A 21,571-nucleotide genomic window follows, 5' to 3' on the forward strand; every position below is an offset into this window, starting at 1 on the left:
TTTTCTCTCCCTGGGGTTTCTGCAGATGCTCTTCCCTCTGCTGGGCACGCCTCCCTGCCTCTTCCCTTAGTTATCCTCCACTTTGTTGTTGAGCTTGTTCTTCAAATATCATTTTTTAAGGAAAACTATCCTGGCCCTGAAGACTTGCAGCGCTTGGAATTCTCCTTAGTCCTTGTCAGGGTGTGCAGTTATTTGTATAATTTTTGTTTAATGTGCAACTTAATATGGACTGGGGTTCTTGAAGGCAGGGACTATGGCTGCTTGGCTCTCACTCATATATCTCCCACATCTGCACAGTGCAGGCTCATAGTGGGCTGTGATAAATAGTTGTTTAAAGAATGAATGTAGAGCAGGCCTGGGTAAGTTTCGGGTGGTTTCGATTTTCAGTGTCACCAGCAGAGAGGGAGAGGGATGTTGGGTGGGCCATTTGAGGAGGGCAGTGAGTGGTCCCTGTGCAGAGTGTGCCCAGTGACAATGCACAGACATTTGAAAGGGTGCTGGAGGGACTCTGAGGGCCCAGAAGATTTGGGGGCATGAGGGCATCCAGGCCCCGTTGTGCAATTTCTTCCCCCGGCTTGAGGTTAATGTAAAGGATTGTTTCGTCTTTGGGGTTGGTAGAGTGGAAGCGGTTTCTAGATGCTGAGCAAGTATGTGAGAGAAGGGGGATTGAGAGACAAGAGGGAGCAATCTATTAGGTTAATCAGTCTGCAGAGTAATAATGACTGAATTCTTAAGCAAATTCTGTTGCAAGGATTCTGCTCAGTGAGCTCTGATTTCTTGTTTGCCAGCCTGTATTGAAAGCTCTTTGAAAACAAAGACTTTTCGTCTTTGTATTTTCTTCTAAACCAGTGTCTTGAGTAGAGAGTTTTCAATAAATAATTGTTGAAAGAATGAGTTGGGGGGAAAGGTAAAAGGCCCCAGAGTTGAAATTTCCAGCAATGGAACAAGGCTAGCTGAAGACATGTCCCTAATTATTTTTTCCTAGTCCTTAGTTCTAAGAAATAATCCTGAGTTGTTGGGCTAGGAGCAGGAATCCCTGGTTGGGGAGCAGCTTAGTGATGCTGTTTAATGAAGGATCATATTTTCTTGTAAAACTTTAGGAATCTGGACATCTTTTACAAGACCAATAAGGTGTAATTTATTGGGTGCTTGCTATGTTCTTATAAATTGTAGCCTGTATTTTTCACAACAGCCCCGTACTTTTATTGCAGAGAGACCCAAAGCCCTTCAGAAGTTGCAGGGCCAGCATGTGGAACCAGGCCTATGGGATTCAAAAAGTTCATGTTAGCAGGGCCTGTTACTACAAAAGTGTTAATTGTGCTTGAAGAAAAATCTGGGCCATTTCATCGAGGCCTGGGAAGCTCTGCCCACAGGCCACAGAGTACATGCATGAGGTGCCCTCAAATCTGCACCACGAATAGGCAGTGTAATCTGATTCCTCGGCTGGCTTCTTCCATGACACTTTTTTCTCTTTGGGCATGATTTCTGGGATACCTGGGACGGAGGAACATACCAGTTTGGGCTACATTTTCCACCTGCTCGTTCCCGGGACCCAGGACACTGATGGCAGCAAGAGTTACTTGTCACTAGACAGAACTGTTGTGGAAAGAAAGTCTGAAGAAAATACTGCGAAAGGTAATGAACTTGAGTATGAAATGTATTCAGTCAAGGTGATCCTGCTTTTGACTTTACTTTTTTTTTTCTTCCTCAAAGTAATCTTGATGCCCAACATGGGGCTCAAACTCACAACCATGAGATCAAGAGTTACATGTTCTCCTGGTGGAGCCAGCCAGGTGCCCCACGCTTTTGACTTTATTCTCATTCTCAGATGATTTCCTTGTTTCCCAGGATGTACCTAGAAGCCGTTCTTACCTCTTAAACTGCCTCTCATCAATTTGCCCATTGACATCAGTGATTGATTGATTGATTGATCGATTGAGTGCTTTTTTAAGATTTTATTTTTAAGTCGTCTCTCACCCCACCTGGGGCTCAATCTTACAACCCTGAGATCAAGAGTCACTTGCTCTACCGACTGAACCAGTCAGGCCATCAGTGATATAGTTTAAGAGAGCAACTAAAAATGTTTTCATTCTGCCATTCTCCATGCTTTCGTTGGGCCTCCTTTTGAAAAGGGAATTGTTAATGTATTGACTGACTTTTCGAATTTACTTTTTAAACAATGTGAGTGGAGATCAAAATAAAAAGGAAAAGTTACATAGTCTGATACCTACAAGACTTAAAATTTTCCACAGGCCCTTCCAGTATTGGTCTAGCCTGAGTACCGGTGATACGTTTAAAGGAAGAGGCACCGGTGCTTTAGAAAGAAGCCCACGACCCCGAGTTCTGGCCTCAGAGGATGGCGTGTCGGAACCAGTGCCAGTACCCATGGTCTCCTGCTGCTGGCCCACCTGCTGCTGCTTAGACATCTTTCCCTCAGCCCAAGGGCTCTGTGGCTCTACCTACACAAACACGGAAAGTGGAGAAGCAGTGAAACAAGGTGATTTTGTAGAACTTCAAACAAGAGAAGCTTGACAGTTTCAGGAGAATGTAGGTTGAGTCATGTGGAGAGTGGGGTCTGTAGATACACCCTTAATTAAGCAAAGAGCCAAAGGAAGGCAGTACAGACACATGTTCCAGTTGGTTAAGTCTTGGTAAAAATTTGTATCATAAAATCAAACATAAATCATGTTTATTTAGAGAAATTTAAAAAGTATAGAAATTAATACCCATATTCCTGCTACCTAGAACTGACTGACCATCATTAAATATTGGCTCATTGAAAAATTTCAGTGGAAGAAAATATTGCATATAAAAACCCTATTGCATTTGCAAGTCCAACACCATTACTTGCTTCTCTTCCCCCAAGGCTGATATGAACATAAATTTGGTGTTTCCTTCTGAGTCCATTTTCTATAGTTATATACACAAATAGCTCATGCCCGTTAGAATGGCTGTTATCAATAAGAAATAACAAGTGTTGGCAAGGATATGGAGAAAAGGGAACCCTTGTGCACTGTTGGTAGAAATGTAATTTGGTGCAGCTACTATGGTAAACAGTGTGGAGATTCCTCAAAAATATTAAAAATAGGAGTGCTTGGGTGGCTCAGTTGGTTTCGGCTCTAATTATGATCTCAGGGTCGTGAGATCAAGCCCCATGTTGGGCTCTGCGCTGGGTGTGGAGCCTGCTTAAGATTCTCTCTTTCCCTCTACCCCTCACTGCCCCTCTAAAAAAAATTAAAAATTGAACTACCATATGATTCAGCAATTCCACTTCTGGGTATTTATCACACATGCACACTATGACTCAGCCATAAAAAAGAAGGAAATTCTGCCATTTGTGACAACATGGATGGACCTCAAGGACACTGTGCTAAGTTGAAATAAGTCAGAGAATGACAAATATGTCTTTTATAGGTGGAATCTAAAAACAAGACCAAAAACAAACTCACAGAGAACAGATTAGTGGTCATCAGAGGTTGGGTAGAGGGGGGAAGAAGTGAGTGGAGGGGATATAAATTTATTTAAAAAATAATAAGGAAGAAAGATGTTTTGCACTCTCCCACTTTGAATTATTTACTGTCAGTTTATTATTACTAGTGTATTTAGCTTGTCTCTACTGTTTTACCTTTTGCTTTCTATTTGTCCCACCTTTGCTCTGCTTTTTGTTTTTCTTTCTCTCATTCTTAAAAGGAGCCTGAATTTTTGTTTTCATATTCCACTTTTTTCTGTCTACTGGTTTGAAAGCCATTGACTCTATTCCTGTTCTTAGAGTGGCTACCCTTAAAATTTTACATTGCACACTTAACAGAGCCTAAACATCCCACTCCTCCTTCTAGACAATACAAGGACCTTGGACTACTCTAACTCCAATGGCTGTTCCCTTCCACCTTGTAATCAAGTTTCATTTGAGTCTGTCCTTTTCTCAGCCCACACATTGGCCTTCATGATCATTATACTGAACTGTACAGTGTTGGTTTAGATTTATCTACATGTTTATAAATTTTCTCAACAATCCTTGCATCTCAGACTTGTCTTCTTTGATCACTTTTCTTCTTTGTAAAGTACATACTTAGAACTTCTTTTAGTGTAGGTCTTTGGTGATTTTTTTAAAAAAGAGATTTATTTATTTTAGAGAGATAGAGCATGAGTGGGGGGAGTGGCAGAGGGAGAGGAAGGGAGAGAATCATCAGTTAGACTCACTGCTGAGCGTGGAGCCCCACTGGGGCTGTATTCCAGGACCCAGAGATCATGACCTGAGCCAAAATCAAGAACCGGCTGCTTAACTGACTGCCACCTAGACGCCCTGGTCTATTGGTGATTTTTTAAAAACTTTGTTTTGAGATAATTATACCTGGGAGCAAGGGAGAGTCACTGACCTGGAACCACTTTAACATGCTTCTGGGGTCCTATCTGATGCAAGAATCTTGGACTCAGTTCCCCCAACTTGCTCCTGGCTCTGCTGGTGCTCCTGATTGTGCTGAGTAGGCATTCATCTTTAGGTAACCTCCTCTCTAAACCCCGCCTCATAGCTTTGGGTTCAGCTCAAAAATTTTCTTCATCTCTTTTGAGATTTCACTTCCTGGAGAACTGGCAATGAAATAAAAATTATGGGTTTCTTTAGCAGAAAAAGAAAAAAGAAATTATGAATAAATGTACTTGGACATGATAAGGTCTTGCTTTTAAAAAGTTATTTGAGCTGTGCCTGGCTGGCTCAGTCGGTGGAACGTTCAAGTCTTGATCTCAGGGTTGTGAGTATGAGCCTCATGTTGGGTGTACAGATTACTTAAAAATAAAATCTTAAATATTTATTATTTATTTATTTATTTATGCTACCACGAATGGCAACTGGAAATCTGTGTGAGAGTAAGACAGGATTGTTCAAGGGAGCTCATTCTTTGGAATTCCTAGCATCGTCATCATTACATTTATTCAGTATTTATTGACAGTCTGTTCTATGGCAAGCACTGAGGGGAGACTATAACAATGAGCAGCACTGATGGTTTTTCCCCACTAATGAAGTTTACATTCTAGTGGAGGATGCACTCACAAAAAATGAGCCAACAGATTGTAGTAAGTTGCCTCCAAAATGGTTCCCAAGGATCCCCACTCCCTGGTATTCACATCCTTGTGTAGTCCTCTCCTACTTTTTACCGTAGTTGGTCTATATGATTAATAGCACATAGCAGAAGTGATGACATGTCACCTCCTGGATGAGGTTATAAAAAAAGACTTCTTCTTTCTTAGGTGCTCACACATTCTCTTGGATCTCTCCCTCTGTGGGAAGCTGTCATGATGTGGAGGATACTCAGGCAGCCTGTGGATAGGACTGCTTGCTAAGGAACAAAGTGAGCCCTGCCAATAACCACATGAGTGAGTTTGGAAGTGAATCCATCAGCCCCAGTTGAACTTTGAAATGACTAACCGTGGCTAACAGGTTGACTGCAACCTCATGGAAGATTCTGTCCAGACCATCCAGCTAAGCCAGTCCTGTATTCCTGATCCACAGACATGTGAAGATATTAAATGTTTGTTTTAAGTTTCTAGTTTTAGGGATAATTTGTTATGCATTAGTAGATGACTAATACACAGACAGATGAAATAACTGCAAATTGGAATAAATGCATATACCAATCTTATGGTAGAGCAGATGCCCATCAAGAGAAGTGGTATGGTCATGTGGTTAATGAAATAGGCTTTGGAGCCTGAGTGCGGGTTTCAGATCCTGGCTCTGCCACATACTGGCTGTATAATCTTAGCAAGTCTTTTTTTTTTTTTCCCCCAGAATTTTTTTTTATTTTTGGAAGAGAGAGAGAGTGAACACAGAGAGAAAGGGAGAAGCAGACTCCCTGCTAAGCAGAGAGCCAACGTGGGGCTCGATCCCAGGACACTGAGATCATGACCTGAACCAAAGGCAGATGCTTAACCAACTGAGCCACCCAGGAGCCCATTTTTTTAAAATGTCTATTTTCTAATTTGATCATTGTAGAATGAAGGTAATAACAGTACTTATGTTACGGTTGTTGTGAAGAGTCAAGAAGTTAGAAAAAAGTGGGTAGCCCAGAACTTGACACATTTTAAAGATTTAATTAATATAACTATTGTTAATCTGCATTGATTCTTGAGCATTTGTTATTAATCTTTTTTAAAGATTTATTTATTTATTTGAGAGAGAGAGAGAGCATGAGCAGGGGGGAGGAGCAGACTCCACTGAGCAGGGGAGCTCGATGTGGGGCTTGATCCCAGGACTCTGGGATCATGACCTGAGCTGAAGACAGATGCTTAACCGACTGAGCCAAGTACCTCATGTTATTAATCTGTTAGTTTGAGCTATTTGCCTGTGGTCTTTCATACTGGAAAATGGCTACTGGAGGTGAATGTGCCTGTCTAAATCTGACTCAAATTTAGCAGTGCCACTCCACACTGTATTGAGCACCTATTATGTGCCAGGGACAGTGCTAGGTCCTGGAAAAAGTAGATACGATCCATGTCCCCAGAGTTCACATTCTCATAGGGAAGGCAGAAACAAATGTATTAGTGTAATTAAGGATTAATTAAGGATTCTTTTTTTTTTTTAAGATTTTNGCCTGTGGTCTTTCATACTGGAAAATGGCTACTGGAGGTGAATGTGCCTGTCTAAATCTGACTCAAATTTAGCAGTGCCACTCCACACTGTATTGAGCACCTATTATGTGCCAGGGACAGTGCTAGGTCCTGGAAAAAGTAGATACGATCCGTGTCCCCAGAGTTCACATTCTCATAGGGGAGGCAGAAACAAATGTATTAGTGTAATTAAGGATTAATTAAGGATTCTTTTTTTTTAAAGATTTTTTAATTTATTGGACAGAGATAGAGACAGCCAGCGAGAGAGAGAGAACACAAGCAGGGGGAGTGGGAGAGGAAGAAGCAGGCTGATAGCAGAAGAGCCTGACGTGGGGCTCGATTCCAGAACTCCAGGATCACACCCTGAGCCGAAGGCAGACGCTTAACCGCTGTGCCACCCAGGCGCCCCTAATTAAGGATTCTAAGTCTTGAAGAATCTTCAAGAATTCATCACCAAATGCCATTCAAATTTGGTATACTCCTTGTTATGGGGAGAAACTTAATAGTCTATGCCTAGGAGAAAATTTAAGAATCAGTTTAGAAGTTTAGATATGAAAAAATCTGTTTTAATGCTAATGAAGGCTATAATTTATACTGGGAAGACAAGGCACAGAGGAGAGCAGTAAGCTGAAATGAAGACAGGCTTTGGATCTCAGCTTAAATGTCACTTCCTGAGAGAGCCTCCTCCACATACCCCTGTTCTCTTCCTTCTCTTCATAGCACTTATCGTAGTTAATGCTTATTTGTGGGTTTTTTTTCATAAGTACCATGAGGGCAGGAATCTCATCTGGTTTACTCACCACTGTAAACACAGCATCTAGTTTGATGGTACATAACAGTCTCTTAATACATTTTTGTAAATGAATGTTAAAAGAGTGTTTAGAACCATTAGCATCCTGGTGGGTCATTGAAGACCCATAGAAAACTCAAGATCAGGGTGCCTGGCTGGCTCAGTCAGTAGAGCATGTAACTCTTGATCTCGGGGTTGTGAGTTTAAGCCCCACGTTGGGTGTAGAGATTACTTAAAAATAAAATTAAAAAAAAAAAAAAAGAAAACTCGAGATCAATGCAGCAGGATGCTGAGTCAAAGACTGAACTTGTGTGAGGTCTTTTTACTTCTCTAGCAAAGAGAGGTGCCAAAAAGGCCTTGATGGTCCGTAAGAAGGGAATTTCTTTGGAGGACAGTACTGTAGAACTTCCTCCCCTCCACTTGATACACACAAAATCCAGGAGTGATGAGGAGGAGGCTCTCTTGTTAGGAAATAGAGGGTAATCAGCCTTCTTGTGCTTTGAAGACTGTAAAGGACACTGGTAATCTTACATCTAACATCCATGGTCCTCTTGGCCCTTACAGGACTCCAGTTTTACTCAAGTAGCCATACCTCCCCCTTGCAACTTATGTGACTCAAGGAGCACCCACCCCATTGCCAATTCCAATTATGGTAACCCCTTTTCCCTTCTGGAATCCAAGCTTAAGTCCTCTTCACATTTGCTAGGCAGTTACTGATTGGGAGGCGGAGTATATGCCTGTGTGACCTAATTGGCCAAAAAAAAAAACAAAAAAAAAACCAGAAGGAAGGATTTTAGATGGAAAAGAAAGTATATGGTCCTGAGTGCTCCTGGTGGACATCTGGAAAATCACTTTAGTATGAATTTGAAACCTACCATGTTTACAGCAGAGCAGAGAGACTAATAGATTGGGTCCTTGATAAGTTGTTGAAAATGGCCATTGAGTTCACCAACCTTAAAGTTTGTTTTGCCTGTGGACTTTCTGTTGTGTGAGATAATAAGTTTACTTATTGCTTAAGAAGAGAGTTTGAGTCAGTTTTTCTGTTATCTGCAGCCAAAATGATTCCAGCTGACACGTGATATTTGACTTCCTGGCTCAGTGCAGCTACAGTCAGAGGAGTGGGCAAGTCACCCTATCATCTTGGAAAAGGCAAGCAGTTGGACTCTGTGTTTTGAGGGTTGCAAATGAAAATCTGTGTATCAACTATTGCTAATGTGAATAACCAGGTAAGGAAAGGGTTTGAGGGCAGGGTTGAGAACATATTTGCATGGGGCAGACACAGAGATCAAACTCACAGTAACCCCAGCTGCCTGGGAAGAAGGCCTAATATTGGCCTGAAAGTATTGTATCTGAAAAGCTGTGACCCTGAGACTTATGAGACACATCATGCCCTCTGTTGGAGATCGTTGTTGGCCCTTGCAGGACCTGCGCAACCACAGACCTGGAAAATACAGCTCGTCAAACAGCGACACCATGTGGCTATAAGATGCAGCGACAAGAGTGGGCCAATGAGACTTCTTGTCTTCCCTTCGGGTGTGTGGTAGTTGTATTTTCTGCTAGGAATTTTTGGATCACTTAACCCCCCGTGAGTTTTTGAAAGTGGTGGGCAGGGACCCTGTTTGTAGGTTCTGAATTTATTAAGCTGAGAAATAAAATATTGAGGTGATTTTCTTTTGTGGGGAAAAAAAAAGCAGTGATCATATCTGTACATGGTAGAGCTATTTTTACGGTTTTTATCTGTATTATCAAGATGCATGAAAATTAGGCTTGAAGACACCCAAACAAAAAACTTTCCATTTTATTACTTCTTTTGAAAACTTGTCTGTGGTTTCCCATCACACCCTGGATAAAGTCCCAGTTCCTTAGCACAGCTCCTAAGGCCTTCGTATTCTGCCTCTCCAGGGATGCAACATATTACTCAGTTTGGTCAGGAAGCCCTCAGTAAGTTCCATTGTATTTGTAAAGGCTTTGGGCGTTAGGTTTTAGGGGAGGACAGAGATGAGTCGTACCCAAGGGGCCCAGGTTTAATGACAAAAAATAACAATAAGGTTTACTGAGCACTTGTGATCTAGGCATTATAATAATATGCTTTGAAATTAATTTGCACATGAAGTTTTCTCTAAATATCTTTCCTCCCTGTATTGCTGGGGAACTCCTACCATTTAGGATCACTCAAGTATTCTTCTAAGTTTGCAGTTCTTGAGCTTGGCTGCACATTGGAATCACCTGGGGAGGGGGAAGGGGGAGAGACACTACTGACAAACTATTAACACCTGGGTCCCACCCTGGAGATTCTGATTTAGGTGGTCTGGGGCTTGAGCACGAAGTTTTCACAGCTCTCCAAGTGATTCTAATATGCAGCCAGGGTTGAGACCCACAGGTCTAGGAAAACTAAAGTGGCCCATTTAGGTAATTTTTCTCTTTCCCTTCTGCGCCCTGCGCAAACTTCTCTGATTATGCCTATCGCACTGTATCTTAATTTCAGAACGTATAGTCATCTCCCTAACTAGACTTTGAGCATCTCCAGTCAGCCACCTCTGCATTTCTGGAGCCTCATGTAGGGCCTGACACTTCGTGGGGATTTGAAAACGCTGAACGGAAGGGTAGAATGTCAACAACAAACACATACTGGGGTCCTCCAAATGCTAGGTGCTGCTGTGCTCAGCAAGGTCTGGAACGTAGAGAACAGGCTGACTACAGGACTAGAAGGGCTCAAAGTCACAGCTTGAGTATATTGTGTGGAGGGCAGTGTGCGGTGGCTACATTGCCGGGGCCTCATTTTCACCAACGGCCTCAAATAGATATCTCTGCGGTCTTCCCAGTAAATCAGTTTCCAGGTGGCTGCTAACAGCACCTGCTAGGCCAGGGCTTGTTGACAGTGCAATGGCAGTGCGCAGGCGCAGACCGTAAACGCGGCGCATTCTCGTCTACGTGACTATAAGTCCCGCCCCCAGCAGCGGAGCCAACCGGACGCGGGGCCGACCTAGGCCCCTCCGCTCCGCCCCCGCGGCGGCAGGAGAAAACAGCCTCCGCATTCGGAGGCGGAGCCGAGGCGGGCCGTCTCGCCGCGCTCCAGCTCGCTTGGCCGGCCTCCCACGGCGCGGTAACGGTCGCGGAGGCGGGGCCAGAGGGGGCTGAGTGGGGCCGGGCGAGGCGCGCTGCTGGGGGGAGGCCGCTGCTGAGGAAGGTGAGTGGCTTTCCCCGTCATGAAGCATCCCCGGGACCGGCCTGACCTGGTCCGGGCGAATGGTCAGACCGACCCTTGTCGGGGCGCCCAGAGAGCACGCCAGTTAAAAATCCCAGAATAAGGGTTACGGCCCCTGACCAAGCAGGTTCGAGACCTGGCTTCCCGGCCTTTGCCATCTTTGGCGGCTCGTTTAACGTCTCGGCGCCTGCGTTTCTTCTTCAGTAGCATACAGCTGGTAATTCTTGCGTTAGGTGGTGGTTGAGAAAGTTAAATGAGGCCGTGAGTGTAAAGCTTAGAACACCTGGCGCAGACTGGGTGCGGCTGAGTTCTGGGCGATTCCTCCGTGTGCGAAAGTCGACCAGAGCTGACCCTCTTCGCTTTTCAGTGTCAAGGTGTCTGAGAAGGTTGCTTGGTTGGAGAAGACTCGGAGCACAAGGGGGATGGATACGCGAAGAAGAAGGCGAGTAGCCCATCCAGCGGTTCATTAGGCTCATTCCAGATTCGGAGGCCTGCTGACGACTTTCTGCGGAGTCTAAATTGACTCTGTGAAGAAAATCAATGAGGTGGAAATGTCAGAAGGCTGAGATCTGGCACTTAGAGACCACACAGAAAGGGTTTCTACTACCACTTATTTTCTAACCATAATAATATTAAGCATTGTGCAGGCATCACCTACTTTGGTTCCGATCCTCTGCATGAGTTTTTTACTTTTTGTATTGCCAAGTAGACTCCTGCCTCCCCCGCCACACCTTGAGGAAGAAGTGGCTGACTGGGGTTTTTGTTTTGTTTTGTTTTATTATGTTCAGTTAGCCACTGTATAGTACATCATTAGTTTTTGATGTAGTGTGACTGGGGTTTTTTGTCTGGCTTCTGCCTCAAAGGGGGAGTGGCGTGTTCTGGCGCTTTGTGTATGCTCTCCTGGGGCAAAGTGATTGGGTGGAGATAACATCCAATCCTAACTCCTATTTCCTTACTTGCTGTAGGTTCACTTCTTAAGAAAATTGAGCAGCATGCTGGCATGTTTTTGGAGTAGAGCTTTTGTATTTCATTGACAGTAGAGACTTTGAAAGCATTGCATGTTCCATTTATTGCAGTAATGTGAAATACGTGCTTTTGAGATAGCTAATTACAGATTTTGATGTGTCTCAGTTGAGAAAGACAGGCCATGGTTTGTTATTTCCAGCTTTTCCCCCAAGAAAGTGCTGAAAAATAATTACATTTTATTGGATGATGCTTGTTAACTGGGCCTCAGACTTATGAAGGGTAAGTTACCAGAGCACTCTTGGAAACCTGGACAGTGCCAGAAGATACAACATGCTTTGCTTCTCTGCATTTGGCTTTTTATACCATGTACAAACCAACTTGTATCCTGCAACCCCTATTCCCAGAGTCTCACTTCAGGTGTGTTATGGCACTGATTAAAGCTATAGCATTTGCTTTGGCCTTGGAAAACATTTGGTCTCTACCTGTGACTTAAAGTTCCAGATCTGTGTCCTGCCACAGCTTATCGTGGGGGAAAAGGCTGGTGCCTACTATCAGCACACTAATTTCACAGCATGGACTTCTATAAAGGAGGGCTTGATCACAGGTGAAATTGAGGAGATAGTTTTTCTTCCTGCCTTTGCCTTTTGTGTTTAGTGGTATTAGTCTGAGAGTGCTTCATTTTAGTACCCTTGCAAATGAGAATATTCAATCTTCGTAGCCAGAAGTCAGAATTGATAATAGGTTATGATAGATTTAGACTCCCAGCTAAATGTTTCAACAAAGCTGGGAGAGGAAAGAAGAGAAGGGTGAAGACACATGGTGATGAGTGTCGAGTTCATCAGCGGTTACTTCAGTTGTTCCCACTTTGGTTGAGTGGTTACCAGTACCATAGATGTCTGCTCTGGGAATAACACAAAACCATTCTTACTAGGAAGTTGAACATTTTAAGATTTTGGTTTCTTTATCTTTTTGAAATCTAGATGAAGATCCAATTTCGGACGTGAGACTCACTGGGTGATCATTTCATTGAGATCAACTTGAATGACCAGGTGAAAAGTGCAAGAGGAATGTGCTATGACTGAGGTATGTCTAATGTGACAGGTAACTCTCTGAATGTTGAGAGGCCATGGAAAAGACCTATTATTTGTTGAATACTGTAATAGTTACATATATATCCTTTTGATCTCCTGATAATCCTAATAGGTAGATATTTTAAACTCAGGTGGGGAAATTGAAGCCCAGAGAGGTTAAGTAACTACCCTAATTCACATAGCTGGCCACCAACTCTAATCACCAACTCTGTCCTGCTCTGAGCCAGGTACTGTTCTATTTTCTTTCTATATTAACTTCTAATTTCCATAACAACCCTGTGAGCTACGTACTTTTACTATCCTCATTTTATGGTGATGAGATCAAGGCACAGAGTCATTAGTATTTTCCTGGCAATTTGGCAGAATCCACAATTCAAATCCAGGCAGCCTGGCTACAGAGCTATACCAGCTTTCTTTTGATTAGTGTTTTCGTTACTTTTGTTTTATTGTTATTTAGTAAAATGTTTTTATTGTAAAATGAATTTTTATTATGAAGTCAAACAGAAAAGAACACATGTACCAAATGTGTAGCTTAATAAATCATTAAAATAAGATGATACCACTCAGATCAGGGTGTAGAACTGTGCTCACCATGCCAGAGCCCCTCCATGTCAATCACAATTACTTCTGTACTCACATTAGTAGCCATTCTTCTGACTTCTGTAGTAATTGCTTCCTTGTGTTTGAGTTTTTTTTTCCATAAATGTATATTTCTAGACACTATAGTGTAGCCTTGCTGATTGAAAAAATTTTAAAGAACTTTTTAAAAAGATTTTATTTATTTTAGAGAAAGAGAACGAGTGGGAAGAGGGGCAGAGAGGGAGGGAAAAGGAAGAATTTCAAGCAGACTCCCTACTGAGAGTGGAGCCTTATACAGAGCTCCATCTCATGACTGACCTGAGCTGAAACCAAGAGTCAGACACTTAACCAGCTGAGCCACCCTGGTGCCCCTTAAAAACTCTTTGAAAATATCTTTGGGTTTTCAGGGTGCCTGGGTGGCACAGTCAGTTGAGCATCTGACTCTTGGTTTCGGCTCAGGTTGTGATCTCAGGGTCATGAGATTGAGCCCTGCGTTCAGCTCCATACTCAGCCTGAAGTCTGCTTGAGACTCTCTCTCAAATATAAATAAATCTTTAAAAAAATCCGTAGGTTTTCTCTCTATTCCTCCTTTCCCTTATAATTTATCTGATGCAGAATCTGGGTTTGACCTATATATCCAGCGGTCTGGATTTTGCTGATGATAAATTCATGTACAGTTCAATATGTTCTGCCCTGGGTAATTCCTGCACATTGGTAGCTGGATCCAAGACTGGATCAGACTCAGATTCAGTTTCTTTGGCAATTCTCTAAGTGGTGTTTGGCAAGACCATTGGAGGTGCCCATGTTTCTTTGTGACCTTAGCAACTTTTGATACTTCGTGCCTGTATCTATTCATTTAAGGTTGCAAAATACTGGTATTTTAATTCTGTCCTGTTTTTTTTTTTTCTTTTTGGCATACTAGTCCCTTATCAATCATTTGGATACACAGTTGTCCAATTCCTTTAGGAAAGGCAGCATAAATGCTTGATTCTTTCCATTTATTTACCAATTTTCAAGATAATAAATTGGTTCCTTATCTTCTGAAGACCGTTCTTTTTAAAAACTCTAGTGTCAGTATAAGGTCATGAACTTAAATGTATTTTCTGGGTTTTAGTTTATTGTAATCATTATCATTATTGAAGCTCATGTTGTCTCATCTTTGCTCTGGGGGGAGCCTATTTAAGCCTGTTCTTTTGATTTGACCCTTACTAGTCTGATTGCTTGTTATTGGATAGTTTGAATGTTCTGTCCCAAATGTCAAATCATCCATTTCTTCAAGAAACTCTGGTTTTTTTCAGAGGGAAACTGCCTTTCAAGGTCATAATCTGCATGCTAGGGATCCATAGTCATTGTTTGAGGCTTTTCAGTAGACAGAGCTAGAATACCTACATTTGTCTATTTAAATAGAGACACACACACATTAAAGATTAAGTATCTCATGAGTTCATATAAATACTTCCAATATAAATTGAGACTATAGAGCTTTTAATTTCTCCATTATATTTATAACCCCATTTTTTTTTTTTTTAAGATTTTTTATTGTTTGACAGAGCACAAGCAGGGAGAGCGGGGGGAAGGAAGTAGGAGCTGGCTCCCCACTGAGCAAGGAGCCCATTGCGGGGCTCGATCCCAGGACCATGGGATCATTACCTCAGTCGAAGGCAGATGTTTAACTGACTGAGCTACCCAGGTGCCCCTATAATCCCATTTTTCCATACTGAGGGTACTGGTTCTTGAGAACATAGGAGATGATAATCTCGAGAATTAATGATTACTCCTTTGTTTTATCTCATATTACATACACGACAGTATCAGAGTTCTATTATTCATAACATCACTAATATGATTACTGAAAACATTAAACTCTGTTTTTTGTTTATGTTCTTCCCATTCTTCCCTCTTTTTAAAAATAGTGGTACTATATCTGCATTGTCAGAGCCTGCAGTTATTACATATTCTGCTTTTCTTCTTTTAGCCTTCATTCTTAGTTCTACAAGTATATTTAATGCTCTCCACTAATGTTTATGTTGATGTTTTTTTCTAAAGATTTTATTTATTTATTTGAAAGAGAGCACGTGCACACACTCACGCGAGCAAGAGCAGGGGAAGGGGCAGAGGGAGAAGGAGAAGCAAACTCTCCCGCTGAGCAGGGCACCTGAGATGGGTCTGGATCCCAGGACCCCGGGATCATGACCTGAGCCAAAGGCAGATGCTTAATGGACTGAACTGCCCAGGTTCCCCTGTGTTGATGTTAAAGACATCATTTTGATCACCTGATGCTCCTTTATTAGGTTCCCCAGGAAGGAATATTCCCTGAATTCTTGTACGTGGATAAAAGTTTGTGTTCTTGTACTTGAAAGTCAGTTTTGCTGATATAAAATCTTTGGTTCACACTTCTTTTCCTTGAGTTTCTTAAATATATTACTCTTTTTCTTCTCGTATAAAACATTGGTATCAAAGCCAGATGATAATGTAATTTTTCTTCCCCTTGTAAGTCATTGTTCTTTTTTTCTAGATGACCAAAGAATTTTTTCTTTGAAGTCTAGTAATTTTATTAGGATGGGTCAGTGTTCTCAAGTATGTGACATGCTGTTTCCATATGTAATTTCAAATGTATATATTTTTTCATTTCAGGAAAGCTTTATTTTTTAAACAGCTTTATTGAGATATATGTGATATACAATAAGCTGCACATATTTAAAGTGTACTATTTGATAAGTTTTGACGTACATATATCCTGTGAAACCATCACATAATCGAGATTGTGCATATATCCATCACCCCAAAAATTCCCTTGTTCCCCTTTGTGGTCCATCTTTCCAGTCTCTCATTCCCCCTCATCCTGCTAGATCCCCACCACTGATCTACTTAGATTAGGTTAGTTTTTGTTTTCTAGAATTTTATATAAATGGAGTCATACAGTATGTAAATCTTTGGCTGCTTTTACTCAGCATAAGTGTTTTCTGATTCATATGTGTTTTTGCCTATATCAATAGTTTATTTTTTTTTTGAAGTTTTATTCTTTTTTATTGCTGAGAGGTATTCCATTGTATGCATATACTAGTTTGTGTATCCATTCACCTTTGATGGATATTGAGTTGTTTCCAGTTCCTGGCTAGTCAAATAAATCTCTTAAGAACTTTTATGTACAAGTTTATGTGTGGTCATATGCTTTCATTTCTCTTGGGTAAATACCTATGAATGGAATGGCTGGGTCTTAGGTGTATCGTTAACCTTTTAAAAACTGCCAAAGTGTTTTTCAAAGTGGTTGTCCTATTTTACATGACCATCAAGCAGTGTATCTGAGTTCCAGTTCCTTCATGTTCTTGTAAACAGTATAGTCTTAGCCATTTAAATAGGTGTATTGTGGTTTCACATTGTGGGCTTTTTTTGTTTTGTTTTTTTTAATTCCAGGGTGGTTAACATACAGTGTTATCTTAGTTTCAGGTGTACAATACAGTGATTTAGCAGTTCTACATATTACTCAGTGCTTATTAAGATAAGTGAACTTTTAATCCCCTTCACCTATTTCACCTGGCCCCCCCACCGCCCATCTGGGAACCATCTGTTTGTTCTCTGTAGTTAAGAGTCTGTTTTTTTGGTTTGTCTCTTTTTCCTTTGCTCTATTTTGTTTCTTAAATTCTACATGAGTGAAATCATATGGTATTTGTATTTCTGAGTGACTTATTTCACTTAGCATTATACCCACTAGGTTCATCCATGTTGTTTTATAGCCAGATAATATTCCATTGGATATATATATTGCATCTTTTTTTTTCCATTCATCTCTCAGTGAACACTTGGGCTGCTTCTGTAGTTTGGCTATTGTAATATGCTATTGGATATGTAATATGCTATGGATATGTAATATGCTATAAACATAACGGTGCGTGTATTCCTTTGAATTAGTGTTTTCATATTTTTTGGTAAATACCCAGTAGCATGATTACTGGATCATAGGGTAGTTCTATTTTTAATTTTTTGTGGAACCTCCATACCGTCTCACACATTGGCTGTGCCAGTTTGCATTCCCACCAATAGTGCCCAGGGGTGCCTTTTTCTCTACATCCTTGCCAGTACTTGTTTTGAGGTTTTGATTTTAGCCATTCTGAGAGGTATGAGATAATATTTCATTGTGGTTTTGGTTTGCATTTTCCTGATGATGAGTGATATTGAGCATGTTTTCATGTGTCTGTTGGCCATCTGTATGTCATTGTTGGAGAAATGTCTGCTATGTCCTCTGCCCATTTTTAATTGGATTACTTTTTGGTATACGGTTGTACAAGTTCTTCATATGTTTTGGATACTAACCCTTTATCAGATAGGTCATTTGCAAATATCTTCTCCCATTCTGTAGGTTGCCTTTTAGTTTGGTTGGTTGTTTCCTTTGCTGTGCAGAAACTTTTTATTTTGATGTAGTCCCAATAGTTTATATTTGCTTTTTATTTCCCTTGCCTCAGGAGAACTATCTAGAAAGATATCGCTACCATCAATGTCAGAGAAATTAACTTCCTGTGCTCTCTTCTAGGATTCTTATGGTTTCAGGTCTACATTTTGGTCTTTAAACATTTTGAGTTTATTTTTGTGTATGGTGTAAGAAAGTCCAGTTTCATTCTTTTACACGTAGCTGTCCAGTTTTCCCAACACCATTTATTGAAGAGACTGTCTTTCCCTTTGCATATTCTTGCATCCTTTCTTGAAGATTAAGTGACCATATAATTGTGGGCTTATTTCTGGGGTTTCTTCTTCTTTTTTTGGTTACGATTTTTTAAGTAATCTCTACACCCTAAATCAGGCTTGAACTCAAGACCCCAAGATCAAGAGTCACATGCTCTCCCAACTGAGTCAGCTAGGTACCCCTGTTTCTGGGTTTTCTATTCTGTTTGTTGATCTATGTGTCTGTTTTTGTGCCAGTACCATACTGTTTTGTTTACTACAGTTTCATAATTTGAAATATAGAATTGTGATACCTCCAGTTTTATTTCTTCTTTTTCAAGATCACTTTGGCTATTTAAGGTCTTTTGTGGTTCCTTACAAATTTCAAGATTGTTTGTTCCAGCTCTGTGAAAAATGCTGTTGCTGTTTTGATAGGGATTGTGTTAAATGTGTAGATTGCTTTAGGTAGCATAGACATTTTAACAATATTTGTTCTCCAAATCCATGAATGTGGAATGTCTTTCCATTTCTCTCTGTTTTTTAAATTTCTTTCATCAGTGTTTTTACAGTTTTCAGAGTACAGGTCTTTTACCTCCTGGTTAAGTTTAGATATTTTATTATTTTTGGTGCAATTGTAAATGGGATTGTTTCTTTATAAAGATTTATTTTTTTGAGAGAGAGAGAAAGAGAGCATGCGTGCGAGTGAGAGAGAGCACATGGTGGGGCAGAAGGAGAGGGAGAGAGGATCGCAAGTGGACTCCCAGACAAGCAGAGCTGGATGCATCTTGAGATCATGACCTGAGGTGAAATCAAGAGTTGGATCCTTAACCTACAGAGTCACCCAGGCGCCCTGGGATTATTTTCTTAATTTATCTTTCTGCTGCTTCATTATTAGTGTATAGAAATACAACATATTTCTCTACAGTGATTTTGTATCCTGTGACTACTGAATTCATTTATCAGTTCTAGTAGTTTTCTGGGGGAGTCTTTAGAGTTTTCTGTAGATAGTATCATGTCATCTGCAAATGGTAGAAGTTTTTTCCTTACCATTCTTCCTTACCATTTTGGATGCTTTTAATTTCTTTTTGTTGTCTGATTGCTGTGGCTAGGACTTTCAGTACTATGTTGAATAAAAGTGGTGAGAGTGGACATTCTTGTCTTCTTCCTGACCTTACAGGAAAAGCTCTGTTTTTCCCCCCATTGAGTATGATGTTAGCTATGGATTTTTCATATATAGCCTTTATTATGTTGAGGTAGTTTTCCTCTAACCTACGTTGTTGGGGGTTTTTATCATGAATGGATGTTGTACTTTGTTAAATGCTTTTATTCATCCATTGAAATGATCATATGTTTTTTTATCCTTTCTCTTGATGTGATGTATCACACTGATTTGTGAATATTGAACCACACTTACATCCCAGGAATAAATCCCACTTGATTTTGCTGAATGATTTTTTTAATGTGTTGTTAGATTCTGTTTGCCAATATTGTGTTGAGGATTTTTGCATCTATGTTCATCGGAGGTATTGGCCTGTAGCTCTCTTTTTTTGTGGTGTCTTTATCGGTTTCGGTTTCAGGGTAATGCTGGCCTCATAGAATGAATTTGGAAGTTTACTTTCCTCTTCTATTTTTTGGAAAAGTTTGAGAAGAATAGGTATTAACTCTTCTTTAAATGTTTGGTAGAGTTCCCTATGAAGCTGTCTGGTTCTGGACTTCAGTTTGTTGGGAGGTTTTTTGTTTGTTGGGAGTGTTTTTTTTCTACCTCCTTTAGGTGTAAAGGTAGGTTGTTTGAGATTTTTCTTGCTTCTTGAGATAGGCCTGTATTGCTATAAACTGTCTTAGAAGAGATGGTTTTGCTGCCTCCCAAAGATTTTGGACCGTTGTGTTTTCATTTTTCATTTGTTTCCATGTAATTTTAATTTCCTCTTTGATTTCTTGGTTGACCCATTCATTGTTTAGTAGCATGTTATTTAACCTCCATGTATTTGTGCTCTTTCCAGACTTTTTCTTGTAGTTGATTTCTAGTTTTTTAGTGTTGTGGTCAGAGAAGATGCATAATATGACTTCAATCTTTTTGAATTTGTTGAGACTTGTTTTGTGGCTTAATATGTGATCTGTTCTGCATCATGTTCCTTGTGCACTTGAAAAGAATGTGTAATCAGCTGTTTGTGGATGGGATGTTCTTAATATATCTGTTAGATTCATCTAGTCCAATGTGTCATTCAAAGGCACTGTTTCCTTATTGATTTTCTGTTTGAATGATCTGTCCATTGATATAAGTGGGGTGTTGAAGTCCCCTACTATTATTGTATTGCTATCAATTACTTCCTTTATGTTTGTTATTAACTGTCTTATGTACTTGGGTGCTCCCATGTTAGATGCATTAATAGTTAAAATTGTTATATCCTGTTATTGTATTGTCCCCTTTATTATCTTATAGTCCTTTGTGTCTTGTTACAGTTTTTGTTTTAAAGTCTATTTTGTCCAGGGGCGCCTGTGTGGCTCAGTCAGTTAAGTGTCTGCCTTCAGCTCAGGTCATGATCCCGGAGTCCCAGGATGGAGCCCTGCATTGGGCTCCCTGCTTGGTGGGGAGTCTGCTTCTCCCTCTGCCCCTCACCCCACTCATGCTCTCTCTCTCAAATAAATAAAATCTTTAAAAAAATATGTTAAAATCTATTTTTTCCAGTACAAGTATAGTTACCCAGCTTTCTTTTGACATCCATTTGAATGATAAATGTTTCCCCATGCCCTCACTTTCAGTCTGCAGGTGTCTTTACATCTGAAGTGAGTCTTTTATAGGTGGCATACAGATAGGTACTGTTTTTGGTTTGTTTGTTTTTTTTTTTAAATCCACTCTGTCACCGTTTGTGTTTTGATTTGAGCATTTAGTCCATTTGCATTCAAAATATTTATTGATAGGTATGTATTTATTGCCATTTTGTTACTTGTTTTGTGGTGGTTTTTGTAGTTTTTCTCTGATCGCTTGTTCTCTTTCACAGTTTGTTGACTTTCTTTAGTGATATACTTGGCTTTCTTTCTCTTTGTCCTTTGCATATTTATTACTGGTTTCTGATTTGTGGTTACTGTTAGGTTTGTATATAACATCTTCTGCATCTAGCAGTCTATGTTGGGTTTGTGGTCACTTAAGTTTGAACCCATTCTTTACTTTTGTCCTCTCCACATTTTAGGTATATGGTGTTATATTATGACACCCTATTTTATGAATCCCTTGAGTGATTTTTACAGAAATACTTTTTACTGCTTTTGTATTGTTTACTTTTCATATTCTCATTTATGGTCCTTTCCACTCAGAGTCCCATTTAATATTTGTTGTAAGGCTGATTTAATGGTCATGAATTCCTTTAGTCTTTTTGTTTGAGAAAGTCTTTATTTCTCCTTCTTTTGTGAATGATAGCCTTGCTGGATAGAGTATTCTTGGCTGCAGATTTTTCCCTTCTAGCACTTTGAATCTATAATGCATTCTCTTCTGGCCTGCACAGCTTCTGCTGAAAAATTTGCTGATAGTCTTATATGTAAGTGTCTTCTTTTCTTTTGTTGCTTTTAAATTTTTTTTCTTTATCACTACTCTTTGCCATTTTAATTACTATGTGTCTTGATGTGGACCTCCTTGGGTTGAATTTTTTTGGGCATCTCAGTGCCTTCTGGATTTAGATATCGTTTTCT

The 21,571-nt window shown here is 40.4% G+C and overlaps 1 protein-coding gene across 4 annotated transcripts in view; it reads left to right on the forward strand.

Annotated features, from left to right (window-relative positions):
• Positions 1-53: 53 nt before the first annotated feature.
• The window catches only part of CEP70 (centrosomal protein 70), a 78,682-nt gene continuing 57,164 nt past the window's right edge, over positions 54-21,571 (forward strand). The window contains exons 1-4 of one of the 4 annotated variants that reach the window (XM_034661917.1): positions 54-1,635; positions 5,245-5,370; positions 8,444-8,923; positions 12,542-12,662. The gene's annotated coding sequence lies outside the window, so the exon portion shown is untranslated. Of the gene's footprint in view, positions 1,636-5,244; positions 5,371-8,443; positions 8,924-10,267; positions 10,578-12,541; positions 12,663-21,571 lie in introns of those variants that run through there. The other 3 variants (XM_034661919.1, XM_034661918.1, XM_034661916.1) reach the window with 3 other exon arrangements.

The sequence above is a fragment of the Ailuropoda melanoleuca genome, chromosome 6 (assembly GCF_002007445.2).
Source record: "Ailuropoda melanoleuca isolate Jingjing chromosome 6, ASM200744v2, whole genome shotgun sequence".
Lineage (NCBI taxonomy): Eukaryota > Metazoa > Chordata > Mammalia > Carnivora > Ursidae > Ailuropoda > Ailuropoda melanoleuca.